We start from the raw sequence: 14,456 nt of genomic DNA on the forward strand, positions 1-14,456 counted from the left end.
AAATAGAGGGGCACCTGGGTGGCTCGGTGGGTTAAGCCTCTGCCTTCGGCTCAGGTCATGATCTCAGGGTCCTGAGAATCGAGCCCTGCATTGGGCTCTCTGCTCAGTGGGGAGCCTGCTTTCCCCTCTCTCTCTCTGCCTACTTGTGATCTCTCTCTCTCTATTAAATAAATACATAAAATATTTAAAAAAATTTAAAATAGAACTATGTATTATGATCAAGCCATATTCCTTCTGGGTATATACCCGAAGGAAGGGAAATCAGGAGCCCGGAGAGCCATCTGCCCTCCCGTGTTCACTGCAGCATTATTCACATTAGCTAGGATGTGGCATCAACTTACTTGTCTACCAACAGAGGAATGAAGAAATTGTACACGCACACACATGAATATTATTCAGCCTTGAAAAGGAAGGGAATCCTGTCATTTGGGACAACATGGATAAGCCTGAAGGACATTATGCTCCGGGAAACAAGGAAGGCGCAGAAAAAACGAACACTGATCTCCCTTCTATGTGGGATCTAAGAATGTCCAACAGAGGCGAAGAGCAGAATGGCGGCTGCCCCGGGGTCGGGGGTGGGAGCGGGAGTGAGGGGTGCGGGGGAAGGAGGCGATGTTGGTCAAACCCTACATGGCTGCAGTTACGTAGATTGAAGAGACTCTGGAGGTCAAATCGCCGCATGGTGACTATGGGTAATACTCTGTATTATATACTTGGTATTTGCTAAGAGAGTAAGTCTTCAGTGCTCTCTCTCTCTCTCTCTCTACACACACACACACACACACACCCTACACAAACGCTAACTCTGTGAGGTGATGGCTACGTCAATTGTGTGGATCGTGCCTCGTTGCACCCACACGCACACACCAGAACCTCACACTGCACACCGTAAATATACTTTCTATTTGTCAGTTACGCCTCAGTAAAGCTGGGGAGCGGGGGAGGGGTGGAGTGAAACACTCATGTACCTGCTGTATTCAGCTGCTCCCCCACGTGCCCTGAGAGCCCCCGACCAAAGGCAGAGCCATGGAGCAGCCAGGAGAGCCCTAGATCCTTGATCAGTTCTTATGTTTAAAATAACAGATGGGGCACCTGCGTGGCCCAATCCGAGGAGCATTTGACTGCAGCTTTGGTCATGATCCCAGGGTCCGGCGATCGAGCCCCGCATCGGGCTCCGTGCTTCTCCCTCTGCCCCTCCCCCTGCTTGTGCTCCCTCTCTCTCTCTCTGACAAAAGAAAAATAAATAAAATCTTAAAAAATAATAAAATAAATTTAAAAAATAATAGAATATTACCCCCTGCTAAGGGGACTAAAGATCGCATGTTCCCAAGCTCTGATTCCTCCTCTGAAGGTAAGAGTGGGCAGAGCCGGGCAGGCTTCCACCAGCCAGGGGACACATCCGGGCTCCTCCCAGAGCCACCCTGTCCTGGGTAAACTCCCTTGCAGCTGAGGCCTAGGACACTTCACTTCTCCTTTTCTGTTTCTAGCCTAGAACCTGCCTCAGCCCCAACTCCTAGAAGCTGGAGTTTGCTGGACCAGTGGTTCGCAAACAGCCCTGAGGGTCAGGGCCCATCCGTGATGAAGGTCTTACCTGCCTGCTGGGATGTGATTTGTGCAAGAGATCTGCTCATGTGGGGTGGGTTTCATGGTGTTTTATTTTGTTTTAAAGAGGAGAATGATGGTTCATTTTATTTTTTTAATTTTTTATCTTGGTGATATACATATAACACAATATTCCATCGTAACCATTTTTAAATGTACAGCTCAATAGTGCTACATATATCCATGTTGCTTTGTAACCCATCTCCAGAACTGTTATCATGGAAAACTGAAACTCTCTACCCGTTAAACAACAACTCCCCAATTCTCCCCTTCCCCAGCCTCTGGCCACCACTATCCCACTTTCTGTGTCTATGGTTCTGACTACTTTAGGTACCATTTATCTGGCAGTGGACACTGGGATTGCTTCCGCGTTTTAACTACCGTGAATCGTGCTGTTACGAACATGAGTGTACAAATATCTCTTCGAGACACAGCTTTCAATTCTTTGGGGTATATGCCCAGAAGTGGAAGGGCTGGGTCAGACGGTAGTCTTGTTTTTAATTGTCTTCTTGTAGACCATTCAAGTTCTGTACCTTGTGCATCATTCTCAGCACTGGGGGCAGAGGGACTGATTGATTTCGGATGGCGGAATTTACAAGAGATAATGTCACAACATCACTCAGAATATCCAACGCAGGTCCTATAAATGAGAGGAAGCTGTACGTTAGTGGCTGGTTTTCTAACCCAGAAGAATGTGAGGGGATGGATTGGTGTGTCCTTCTAAATGTCATTATCCTGAAGGCTGCACACATCTTGTAATGGTGCTCAGAACACATTCCTGTGGACGATTCCCTGGGCGGCCAGTCGCCCTGCATTCAGAATGGATGTGATTTCTGGAAATAACTGAATGTGATTCACAGCCACATCTGGCGAACATGATTGGAACCACACTGGGAAATGCCAGTTTCCTCCAAAGAGAAGATATGGCAACAAAATAACAGAGCTGACTTGTAAACCTTTCTGAAGGCAATTCCCAGACAGAGGAATTCAGAAATATTTTGCGTCGTGGAAGCATTACAGGTAGAAGGGCGTAAGGGCACAACTTGACTACTCTGAAGGTAAACGGACAAGTTTAAACTCTGCTGTGAAGATTGGGGGAAGAAGAGGGAAACAAAAACAAAAACATGGCTTTCCAAGGATACCTCTTGGAACGCCACACACAAGTGCAGCTCATAGGCTGTAGCTTGGCCCATACTTTGGTTTTCTTTGGCTTTCAGAGTATTTTTTTTTTTAATACTCCGAGTATTTAAATTGGGAGGTTTTTTTTGTTTTGTTTTGTTTTGTTTTGTCTCAGTTTCTGACTACAGAAGAATCAGCAGAATTGGGCCTTATGGGCAGGCACGTTCTGGAGCCAGACTGCCCGAGACTGGAGCCCTGCTCTGCCCCTTTCCACTCATTTAACCTTGGACTCACTTAACCTCTCTGTGCCTCAGGACTCAAAGTAACTCAGTGAGGAGTTATTTTTCTCATCTGAAAAAGAGGGGTAAGAATAGTATGTCCTCCTGGGGCTATTGCGGGCTTCAGATGAAGTGAGCTATCTGCCTTAATAATGCGAGCTACACTCTGGGGGCACTGAACCCCAGTGGTCAGTGGCTGGCCCAGATACGCTGGGTAAGCAGACTCCTGTTGGACACAGTTCCCAGGGAGTCCCCTTCCCCCATCGATGTCACCTGCCTGGCGCCTGTAGGCATATGCCCTTGGCAACCCTAGTTTAGAGTCCTGGATCAAGCCAAACAGCCACATTTCCAGATAAACAAAGAAGGATCTCCCCTTCACCAACATCAGCTTGGGTCAGTTCCAGTGCTCCTGAATTTATAATCCTGGCCCCCTGCAAAGGCTCTCACCTTTGCGGACTCCAGTGAATTCTAGCAACGCCGTCGCACAAGCTCTCACAAGCACCCAGACTCGCAAAGCCAGTGGAATCTCTTCCTGTCGACTTGGACGGATATTCTTTCCGGGGTGGCAGGCACAACGTCGCCTTGCTTGTGAAAACCACTGCTATTTCTTCCAGTCTTAATGGTCTTCTCTCTGTTTAAAATGTTAATCTGTTGGAAAAGAAATAAAATTTTAATCTGTTGAAAAGTAATTGAACTCTCTATCGGGAATGGTTGAAGCAGTCTCACTGGAGTGACCTCTGGTTTTTGCCTTTGCTCTGTTCCCATCTGCCAATTGGGATCTGGGTACTCTGTCTCTGAGGTTTGGGGAAAAAGAATTTTCTGGAGGTGACCCTGGACTGCCCAGGGGCTGCTCCTCTTGTTGTCATTCTCTGGCTGTCCCTTGTCCCGTCTTTGGTCTGTGTCTCACTGGCCGGTTCCCATACAGGCTCTCACAGACCCCCGAGCACCTGCGCCCCTGCACCGCCGTCTCTAAAGCCCCACACGGAGAGCCACCTGTCCCCATCTCTATGATCTTGGCAAGGTCCCCAGGCAATCCCTCAACTCCCCTCTATAGATGTTGCCTAAGCCAGGGGTCCCTAGAAAAACAGTCTACCGAAATCCAGAAACGCTAGTGTATTATCTGCAGGGAGGCATGAGGACAGAGAGCAGTCCCAGGGGAGCCGAAGTGAGAGGAAAAGCTAACTCAGGCAGGGGACAGGAGATGGCAGGTGCGAGGAAACACAGGTGCGGGGATGCCTCCTCGGAGGCTGCGGGGGGCCTCCGGAATGTGAACACCGCTGGAGAGGCTTCCTGCGGCTTGGGATCATTGATGGGTTGGGGGAAAGGGGAGAGGAGGAAGGGCAAGGAATTCATCTACTGGTTCCTTCTGGGTTCCTGTCTCTCCCAGTTCAGTCTTCACAAGTCAGAACCCTTCTGCGCTCCTGGATTGTGTTCCCAGCTCTGCCTGCGGCACTCGCGAGAAGTCAAGTCCGTGTCAAGTGGTGCTGCCTCGGAACTGGGAAATGGCAGGGTTCTGCCGTCAGCGACAATGCGTCCCAGGGGGTGTGCATTTCAGACAGCTCCGGAGTAGGGTCAAGAGCACAGCCCGGCTCAGGCAGTGTGGCTGCAGGCTGGACCAAGTGGCCTGGTGGCTGGTTCAAGCTGCCTCCAAAGAAAGGGAGAGGATGGGGAGGGTCCATGTGCTGGCAGCAGCCCTGACTGTGCCCAGCAGCACATGGCCCAAGGAGGCTGGGGAGGCACCTGCATCAGGTCCAGTAAAGGCCTCTGGGGCATGGTGGGACCGGCTGGGTCTGAGCCACACCGCAGGGCTACAAGGAGCGGCTCTGGGAAGCTCACTTCCAGCCCCTCATCTCCAAACCATGCTGCATGGCTGAGTCTGCCTCTTGGCTGTGGTGGCCCCAGGTCTGTGGGGAAATTGTGTGTGGGGGAGTGGGTCTGAGGTGTTCCCTTCCCAGAGCCCTGACTGATGCCCTCAGTACTTCCCCGGGCTCATGTCACCCATCTTGAGGGACCCTGGTCTCATCCTCCTCCATACTGAGGAAGCACATCTTCCTGCCTTCCTACTTCCGCTCTCCTTACCCCCTCCAGTGTCTCAGACCAGCAGGGGCAGCTTCCAGCTTTCCTCTTCCACGATTTCAGATCCTCCAGTCCTCAACAGCAAGCCTGTGGCCTAGGCTTGGTGAGCAGAGCAGGATCTACTCCATTCGGTGAAGGAAATTCCTGGGCCAGGTCCTCTGAGACTGGTTCTTGACCTCATTGGGAGAGGCGACCCGCCATGTTCTTCCTGGGTGTGCCAAGAAGGCAAGCAAGGCTCTCTCCTCCTTTTCTGGCTGCTTCTCAGGGCTGTGTTTGTAGGAAGCAGCCTGAGGGCTGAGGTGACCTCTTGCCGCAGACGAAGAGCAGGCCTGCTCTAAGAGAGTTGCCTCCCTAAACTCTGTGTTCCCTGGCCATGACACACACTGTTCTCACCACCTTGTCCCTGGCCTTTCTTGTGGGCGCCAAGGAAGGCCCAGTGAAGGATTTGGAGGTGGGGAGGGTTGATTATTTGTAGCAGTCTCCTCTTTCCCTGTTGTAGGCAACTCGACCCCATAGCTGTTCTGGAGCCTAAACACGTGCAAAACCAGGCGCTAACAGTGTCCAGAAACACCCAGCTCTTTACTGGCTTCCTGGCTCCAGGTAATCTGATTTGTGATTTGATAGGAGCTCTGACAGAGTAGTGGGAGGAAGGCAAAACCGTTAGCAGTCCCTACTTTTATAGTTCTCAAGATTATTCATCTATGCCAGGTTTGGGGGCACGCCCAAGAAAAGATTTTTTAAGATAACAAGAGAGACTTAAAAAGTCACATTAATTACTGTGCTCACCCTCCCTGTCCCGCAGACAGAGGCGTTGTACTAATCTTAGTTCTATAAACCCACTCCTTGCCCTTGAAGAGTGCTAAAACTCAGGATCTGCTCTCTGCTAAGAACACAGAGGATTAGGATAAAAGGCTTCCATTGATGAGTGTCACTTGGGCACGTGGGTCATATGGAAACCAAGGTGATGTCCTAGCATGGGTGAGAAGCCAGGCCCGGTGCCGGACTTTGGCTAACGTGCTGATGGAGGCCGAGGAAGATACGTCAAACTGAAGAGGCGAGAAGCAAGTACCACAGGGATCCAGAAACCCTAGGAATCCTTACCTAACCCCTTTTAAAATATGCTCGGAGGTGGGTTTCCTGTCTCTAAAGCATATCAAAGTTGGGTAGGAGTGCCTGGGTGGCTCAGTCAGTTAAGCTTCTGACTCTTGGTTTCAGCTCAGGTCATGATCTCAGGGTCAGGAGATGGAAGCCCCTGTTGGGCTCTGCAGTGAGCACAGAGTCTGCTTGTTAAGATCCTCTCTGTCCTTTTCCCTCTGCCCCACCTCCTCATGCACACGCATGCGTGTGCTCTCTCACTCTAAAAAATAAAATAAAATAAAATAAAATAAAATAAATAATAATAATAAAGTTGGGTAACCATCTTTCAAGGGTGAAAATTGTCAGAGAGGCAGTGGTGGGTAGCCCATCTATCGAAATTTTATCAAAATGTTTCAAGTGAAGAAGACTGGAAGTCAGCAATAGTAAACATTCTTCTCCTAATCTTGTATTATTTTATTATTTTTATTTATTTGTTTTTTACATGGAGCTTGAACTCACGACCTCAAGATTAAGACCTGAGTTGAGATCAAGAGTTGGATGCTTAACTGACTGAGCCACCCTTCTAATTTTAAAATCTTCTCAAACACGGAAATTCTTCCCAATAAATCACATATACTTGTTATTAGGGAAGATTGAATGCTTTTTTTTTTTTTTTTTAGTTGTTTCTGGAAGTGCACAGTCTGGGACTTAGCTCTCATCATTAATGTGTATGTCTTCTCTAATGTAAGTAGGTTGAAAAGCACTATTTCTGGTTTATCTGGAGTTGAAATGTATTTGTTCCGCCAACAATTCTAGGAGGTATGAAGACAACACCAAAATGCGCTAAGGAATGCCTCGCGTGGGGTATGCTACTTTAGACAGGCTGAGATGGGCAGGCCCGGCGGTGAGGGGGAGATGCGCACTGAGGCCTTGACTGCAAGGAGCACCCACGGTGGGGAGCCCCGTGGTCCTCACCAGAACGACGCACAGCGCCGGCCACGCATTGGAAGCGACACATGGGAGGTCCCCTCGTGGTGGGGGACCTTGGCGACTTCCTTCCAGGAGCAGAGAGAAGCCTGTGAGGCTGACCAGGTGACATGCGCATGCATCCGCTTAGGGAGGTGGGGTGCGGCAGAGACCCCACGAGGGGTGTGGGGGTTGGGGGGTATCGGGGGATAGTGACGGACCCGGCAGCTACATGGGAACGGAGCCTGTCCCCGTCATGGAAAATCACAAAAGGGCAGGGTGCACATTCACTTCTGGGTCAGGAGTCACACTTTTTAAAAAAAAGAAACCTTCCTTGTTCTTGTTGAGGGGCAATCTTATTCCCGAAGAAATGACATTCGCATTTCCTCCCATGTGTGGTCTGGGCTCGAGCATGGCCCTTTATAACATGATGTCCTGAGGGACGAGATTTCCGCGCGTCCACGCCGAGATCGGAACCGTCGGAAATGCTCCGCCTCGAAACTAAACGTAAATCGAATCTTGCTCCTGGATCGGAAGAATCGATTTTTCCTCCCCCAACCCGAGTCAGGCAGCGGCCCATTTCATCTTAGCACGTTTGAATTCCAGTGAACCGTATTTATTTAGATGTGTGCGTTAAACCCTACGGTGGGCTTCTTCTCGTGCTGCGGCCCCGAGGTCCGGCCTCCCCAGCTTCTCCCTCCCGCCCGCGGGCCGCCTCCCCACCCTGCGCGAACACAAGGCAGGTCTGTACTTGGGGCGGAGGAAACTCGTCCTTCTGATCCTTCGCTCCGGATTCTAAGCCCTCTGAGGGCAAGACTGTGCGGATCGGGTCCCAGCCGCGCCCTCCCTCACTCCCCGCGCCCCCTCCTCACGCGCGAGCTCGCCCCCACCGCGTTCGGAGGAGTCGCGGGGATTGCACGGGAAGCGACACGGCGGTTCTGCGCATGTGCGCGACCGGTGCGCGGCCAGTTCACCGGGTCATCGTGGCGCCCGCGGTGTTCGCGCTAAGTGTGCGGCGGGCGCGGCTGGAAGTCCCCCCTCCGGACGGCCGCGTCCCCCGAAGTAGGAGCTGATGCATGGGAAGCCATGAGGCTGGGAGAAGGTGGAGTGTGTGTGTGTGTGTGTGTTTTGCCCACAGGGCTGAGCGTGTGTGTGTGTGTGTGTGTGTGTGTGTGTTTTGCCCACAGGTGGCTGAGCGTGTGTGTGTGTGTGTGTGTGTGTGTGTGTGTGTGTGTTTTGCCACAGGTGGAGTGTGTGTGTGGTTTGCCCACAGGTGGCTGAGCGTGTGTGTGTGGTTTGCCCGCGGGTGGCTGAGCCTCCCAAGTGGAAAAACGCCAAGAAGCCTCTCCTGTCTGAAATGGCTTTTACAGAATCCACTTTCTTTCTTTCTTTTTTTTTTTTTTTTAAAGATCTTATTTATTTGACAGACAGAGATCACAAGTAGGCAGAGAGAGAGAGAGGAGGAAGCAGGCTCCCCGCTGAGCAGAGAGCCCGATGTGGGGCTCGATGTGGGGCTCGATCTCAGGACCCTGAGATCATGACCTGAGCCGAAGGCAGAGGCTTAACCCACTGAGCCACCCAGGCGCCCCAGAATCCACTCTTTATGTTACAGGTAACTCTTTGCTTCTGTGCGAGGAAACACTTTTGCAAATATTTGGTTTTGTCACCATTATAGAGTGTGTGTGTGTGTGTGTGTGGTTGCCTGTTTCTTTTCCCCTCTTGGTTAACTAACTGCTGGCAGGACTTGATGTCCTGTTTTCTACCCCCCTGGATTTGGGTGTGAGTGAATTTCCATTTTTACTGCTTTGTAAATCATTGCCGAGGCTTTGGAGGAGGCACTTCCGTAGGCCTGGGTGGCATGGGCTGAGTGCCTGCTGGGCTCACTGCTCTGCGGGATCCGGACGGATCTGAGCAGTGTTTGCTCTCCGTTGCCCTTGCTGCAACCGCAGACCCTATCTGGCCTGGGAGCGTTTTTGGATCATTTTCTTTGAATATTAAAATAGGTAAACTCCAGGTGGCCCAGCTGAATTGGGATTTCAGGAAAACAATGATATCTTAGTAGAAATAGGTCCCCAGACGGCACGGGGCATACTGAACTATTAAAGAAGTATTTGTTGTTTACCCAAAAGCAGACCTAACTGGGCATTCTGTATTCGTATTTCCTAGATCTGGCAGCCCTGATGACAATCACGGTGGCAGCCAGCCGGGCGGGCCCACAGTCCCCTTCAGTAACTAGGGAGATGTTGAAGGGAGCATTTCTCCTCTTCCAGGTCTTCTTCTGCTTGTGCTTGGTCTTTCTGTGGGAGGGGAGTGGGGCCCTCCGTGTGCAGCCGTGATGTGGGGCTGGGAGGAGACAGGAAGGTGGGGCTCAGAGCGGAGGGGCCTCTGGCGGCTGGGTCACCACCTCTGTAGCAGGAACAAGTCCAGAACAGCTTCCAGTTGCTTAAATTAAAAGGAAAAGAAAAAAGAAAAAACTCGTTGTAAGCAGTTGAGCAGTTACTGTTCATGTGGCCCTAGAGGTCCCCGCTGCCTGGCCACCCGAGGGAAAGGCATTGTGGGGATGGAGGACAGGGAGAGGCGCAGGGGGAGTGATGGAGAGCGAGAAGGAACGGGGGAGTCTGAATGGAAGATGGCTGTGTGGAGCCGCGACAGGCAGGGCAGGGTTAGGCTGGAGGACGGAAAGCACAAGGCTACCCCAGCTGCCCGGGTCGGCCCGGTCCCAGAGAGTGGGAGGCAAGGACACGGGCAGGCAGGTGGTCTTCTTGGGAAGAAGTGTCTGCGGGGACATCCTGAAGAATGTTTTCTAAATCTCCTGGGTGGCAGGGCCTCCCTGTGGGGCAGGACTGGTAGACCAAAGGTAGGAACTGTCATCAGGGACGGGGGGGAGGGGGTCCTAAGTGAATCGTGGTTGCAAACAAGAGCTAGCTAAGCGACCTTGGGCCCATACATTGACTACTGTGTGCGTCGGTTTCCTCCTCTGCGGAGTAAGTCGGAGTACATGGTAAGCTCGTCCAGCTCTGACCTCATTGTTTACCTGGAAACTGCTTCAGATTGGAACGACGCTCCCCCAGAGCCAGGCCAGGTACTTCTGCCATCTGTAAGAAAGAACAGAATGGGGGCGCCTGGGTGGCTCAGTGGGTTAAGCCTCTACCTTTGGCTCAGGTCATGATCCCAGGGGCCTGGGATCGAGTCCGGCATGGGGCTCTCTGCTCAGCAGGGAGCCTGCTTCTCCTCATCTCTCTCTCTGTCTGTCTCTCTGCCTACTTGTGATCTCTCTCTGTCAAATAAATAAATAAAATCTTAAAAAAAAAAAAAGAAAGAACAGAATGATAAAAAGGGAAAAAATTGAATTTGTTATTTTCTGCATAATTATCAACATTGTTTCTCGTCTTCCATTAGAATCAGTGGCTCAGCCCTTGCTGAACGGGTTGGGGAGATCGTTTAAAGAAGGGGACCAGCGTTAGTAAACTGTTGCTAAGGCAAAATGAAAATGTAGCTATAGTGATAGATATAGAGAGTGATAGAGTCTGGAAACCTAGATAGTGCCATTTTACTGTTTTTCACATTGAAGAAGTTAGTGACAACAGAGCCCTTCTGGGTAGAGCATAGGTACATTTGCTCATGTTTCTGGGTTATATATATAAATAAAAATGTAAATAAATACCTATCTATATATGAAAACAGAGTGCACATGCATTCAAGACAGCATGAAAGCAAATATGGCTAAATTGTCAATAATTAGTGAATCTAAAAATAGCGAAAGTGTATGTAACTCTAGTTTTTCCCAGCTGTATCCAGGGTAGCCACTATTCAAACCAAGTATTGCATTTGAATGGAAATGAGCTTTTAAATCAATAAGATATAAGAAATGACTATAATATTGACACTAGATATTAAGGACATTAAGTCTAGAAAAAGACTTGACTTGATATGAGTACAAAGAATTGATAGGAAATCTCTAGTATTAGTACAACATTCTCTTTTCCAAAAATAGACACTGAGAGGTTATTTTTCATTTTTGTTCCTTTTGGTATTTTACATTTGGATTGAAACCATGTCCACTTTCTGCCCCAGGTCCTAGGTAAAGGTTACAGGAGCCCCTGGCTTCAGACCTTCCAGCAGAACTGGTTCAAGTCGTGCTAATCCTCTTTGTTTATAAGCTACACTTAACTAGCTACACTTAACTTTTCATTAAAGCTGAAGAGTCAACTCTACATTTACTTCACTTTGATGAACTAATTCACCAAATAGGAATTATTTGAAATTGGATTTTTCTTTAAGTTCTGTTCACTATTTGATACTGGAATGTAGGGGAGAGGGTGGGACTTATGTATAAAACACGGTCCCTGCTCAATGAGCCTATGGCCCAGATGCTGTCGGACACAGGTGGCTTTGGGACTGACCTTCTGGTTCCAGGGATGGAACTGGAAGCAGATTCTATTTTTTCTTTAAAGGGGTGGATTTTTTTTTTTTTAAAGATTTTATTTATTTATTTGAGAGAGAAGAGAAAGAGAGTGAGCCATAAGCAGGGGTAGGGGCAGAGGTAGAAGCAGACCTCCCCACTCAGCAGGGAGCCTGGAGGGAATCCTGGGATCGTGACCTAAGCTGAAGGCAGACGATTAACTGACTGAGTCACCCTGGTGGCCCTAGGAGTGGATCTTACGAAGCTTCCACGAGATCTGAGTAAAACCCCAGGAGGTTCCAGCACCATCTCCAGCCCTTCTGGGTAGAGCATAGAGTGTGGTCCGCGAAGGGAGGGGAGAAGTGGTTGTTGTAACAGTCCCGAGCCTCCACGCTGTACCCAGCACGTCTCCTAGTGCACACCCCGTTGCCCTGGGCTACCCTGCAGCAAAAGTCAGAGGGTGCTCCCTGTTGTTGGGGCCAGCGGTGTGGTCCTGGTCCGTATCAAGGGAGGCCAGCTTGAAAGGCCTGGGCTGTGCTGGTTCAACAGCCCACTAATCCTGTAAAAATGGCAGAAAGTGAGACCCAGGCTTACATTTCACAAGCACAATATTGGGGCCTGAATTTAAACTGTTGTTTAGCAATCAAGTTTCATCAGCCAGCTTTTTTGTCCACTACTTTGGGAAGACAGTCGGATGACTCAAGGAAGCATGGTGTTTCAGGGAAGGAGTCAAGCTCCCGAAGGAGATGATCCCGGACCTCTTCCAAGATGCAGCTATGTCCGAAAAATAAGGGTGTTCAAAGCAGAATGAAATAAAGTTTCAAGAAAATTACAAGCTGTGCATTTAGGGAAAAAGAGAGAGAGAGAGAGAACAATGAGGAAGTTTGATGCTAGAACAATCAGGAGAGGCTGCATGGAAAGGGGAGCTGGATTTGGTGCTGGGTCCTTGAGCGCCCAGCTCGAGGGGGATCTAGCACAGCAAAAGCAGAATTAGAAAGAAAGAAAGAAAAAAAAATCCCACAACTAATCTGCTGTACTGGCTGCAGGATTCCTTGAGTTGTGTGTTAGAAAACAAAAAACACCTGCACCAGGCTCGGCAGGCTGGTCTGGGGCTGCTCTTGGCTGCTGTGCCCTGGAGGCTCCCAGCTCTGACTTCTTCAGCCACCGCTGTCCCGGCACCCCCAGCGCCCTCCAGCTAAACCAGCCGGCATTTCTACTCAAGGGGCTACGTGAATTTTTCACGTACCTTTGTCCGCCTCCACCTATGCCTGCCTGCCTGTGACACCCAAGGTGACTGTCCGGGTGCCAGTGACTGTTTTCTTTAGAGCTCTGGTTCCAAGGTTGCGTAAGGTTTGAGTGGTCTCCCCACCTTCATTTGTCCCCAAGTCCTGCAGCTTTGATTACTATTTTTAAAAATTTTTATTATGTTGTTAGTCACCATAAAATACATTATTAGTTTTTGATGTAGTGTTCCAAGATTCATTGTTTACATGCAACACCCAGTGCTCCGTTCAATACGTGCCCTCCGTAACACCCATCACCGTGCCCCCCGCCGTCTGCCCTAAATCCCTCAGTTTGTTTATCGAAGGAGTCTACAGTCTGTCATGGTTCATCTCCCCCTCCAATTTCTCCCAATTCACTTCTCTTCCCCATTTCCCAATGTCCTCCGTGTTATTCCTTATGCTCCACAAATAAGCAAAACCATATGATAATTGACTTTCTCTGCTTGATTTATTTCACTCAGCATAATCTCCTCCAGTCCCATCCATGTTGATACAGAAGTTGGGTATTCATCCTTTCTGATGGCTGCGTAATATTCCATGTATTTATGGACCACATTTTCTTTACCAATTTGTCTGTTGAAGGACATCTTGGCTCCTTCCACATTTTGGATATTGTGGCCTTTGCTGCTATAAACATTGTGGTACATATGAACCTTCCTTTCACTGCATCTGTATCTTTGGGGTAAATACCTTAGTCCCGTGGCTTTCAATGTGTGACTTTACAGAATGGGAGATTTTTCAGAAATGCAAATTTCGTTTTATAGCAGGAAAGCCTGAATTCTTTATTCTCTGCTATGAGAAAGCAGGAATCTTTGGAGAGAAGCTGATTCCATTCTCAAGGTAATGGTCTAGCCTGGTGGGGAACTTTTATTGCCAGAAGGCAATGATGCTTTAGAAATTCTGGAGAAAGACACAGAAACCAGGTTAAAGGTGGATCTATTGGCTGCGTTACAACAAATTGAATATCAAAACAAGAACAAAAAATAATGGTTAATTCAATATGTTAAATCATGAAAAGCAAGAGTCAAAAAATTAAAAATTAAAAAAGAATTGAAAGAAAAAGAATTTTCTTTTTAAATAAGAAATTTTATATTTGCATTGTATTTGTTCAAATGAGCAAAGATGTCACTCATATTTAATTGTACAAATTTCTTCAGGACTGTAGATACATAGACACCCAAAAGGAGATGAAATATATGTCAGGAAAAGACTGGAAAAAAATGTAGCCCCAGGTTTGGGCTGTCTTGTCTATTATGGTGACTGAGGGGCATTCATTATATGCTAAATTATAAAGACTCTGTAAAACTTAAAAACTCAATAACACTTTTCATTGTTCACATTACCCAGAATCTTCAGAATGTTGTAGAACATTCAAGTGGGATGCTGAAAAATAGAAATTGGCAGAAGTTTGTTCAGAAAGTAAGATTCAGATAGCCAGAGGTCTTGTTCTCAAACTCTCGTCCATGTGTGATTTTTCAGGCAACAGAAAGCAGGTGAGTCAGGGACCGGTGGGGTGAGGTAGAGCTAGAGACAGGAGGCTCTGTGATCCCACTCACAGCAGTCCCCAAAATGTAGAGGTGTGCGGATGCCGGAGATAAGGGAACCAAACAGCCACCACCCCCCCCCCCCCCCCCCCCCCCCCCCCCCCCCCCC

Source organism: Mustela nigripes, chromosome 1 (assembly GCF_022355385.1).
Source record: "Mustela nigripes isolate SB6536 chromosome 1, MUSNIG.SB6536, whole genome shotgun sequence".
Taxonomy (NCBI): Eukaryota; Metazoa; Chordata; class Mammalia; order Carnivora; family Mustelidae; genus Mustela; species Mustela nigripes.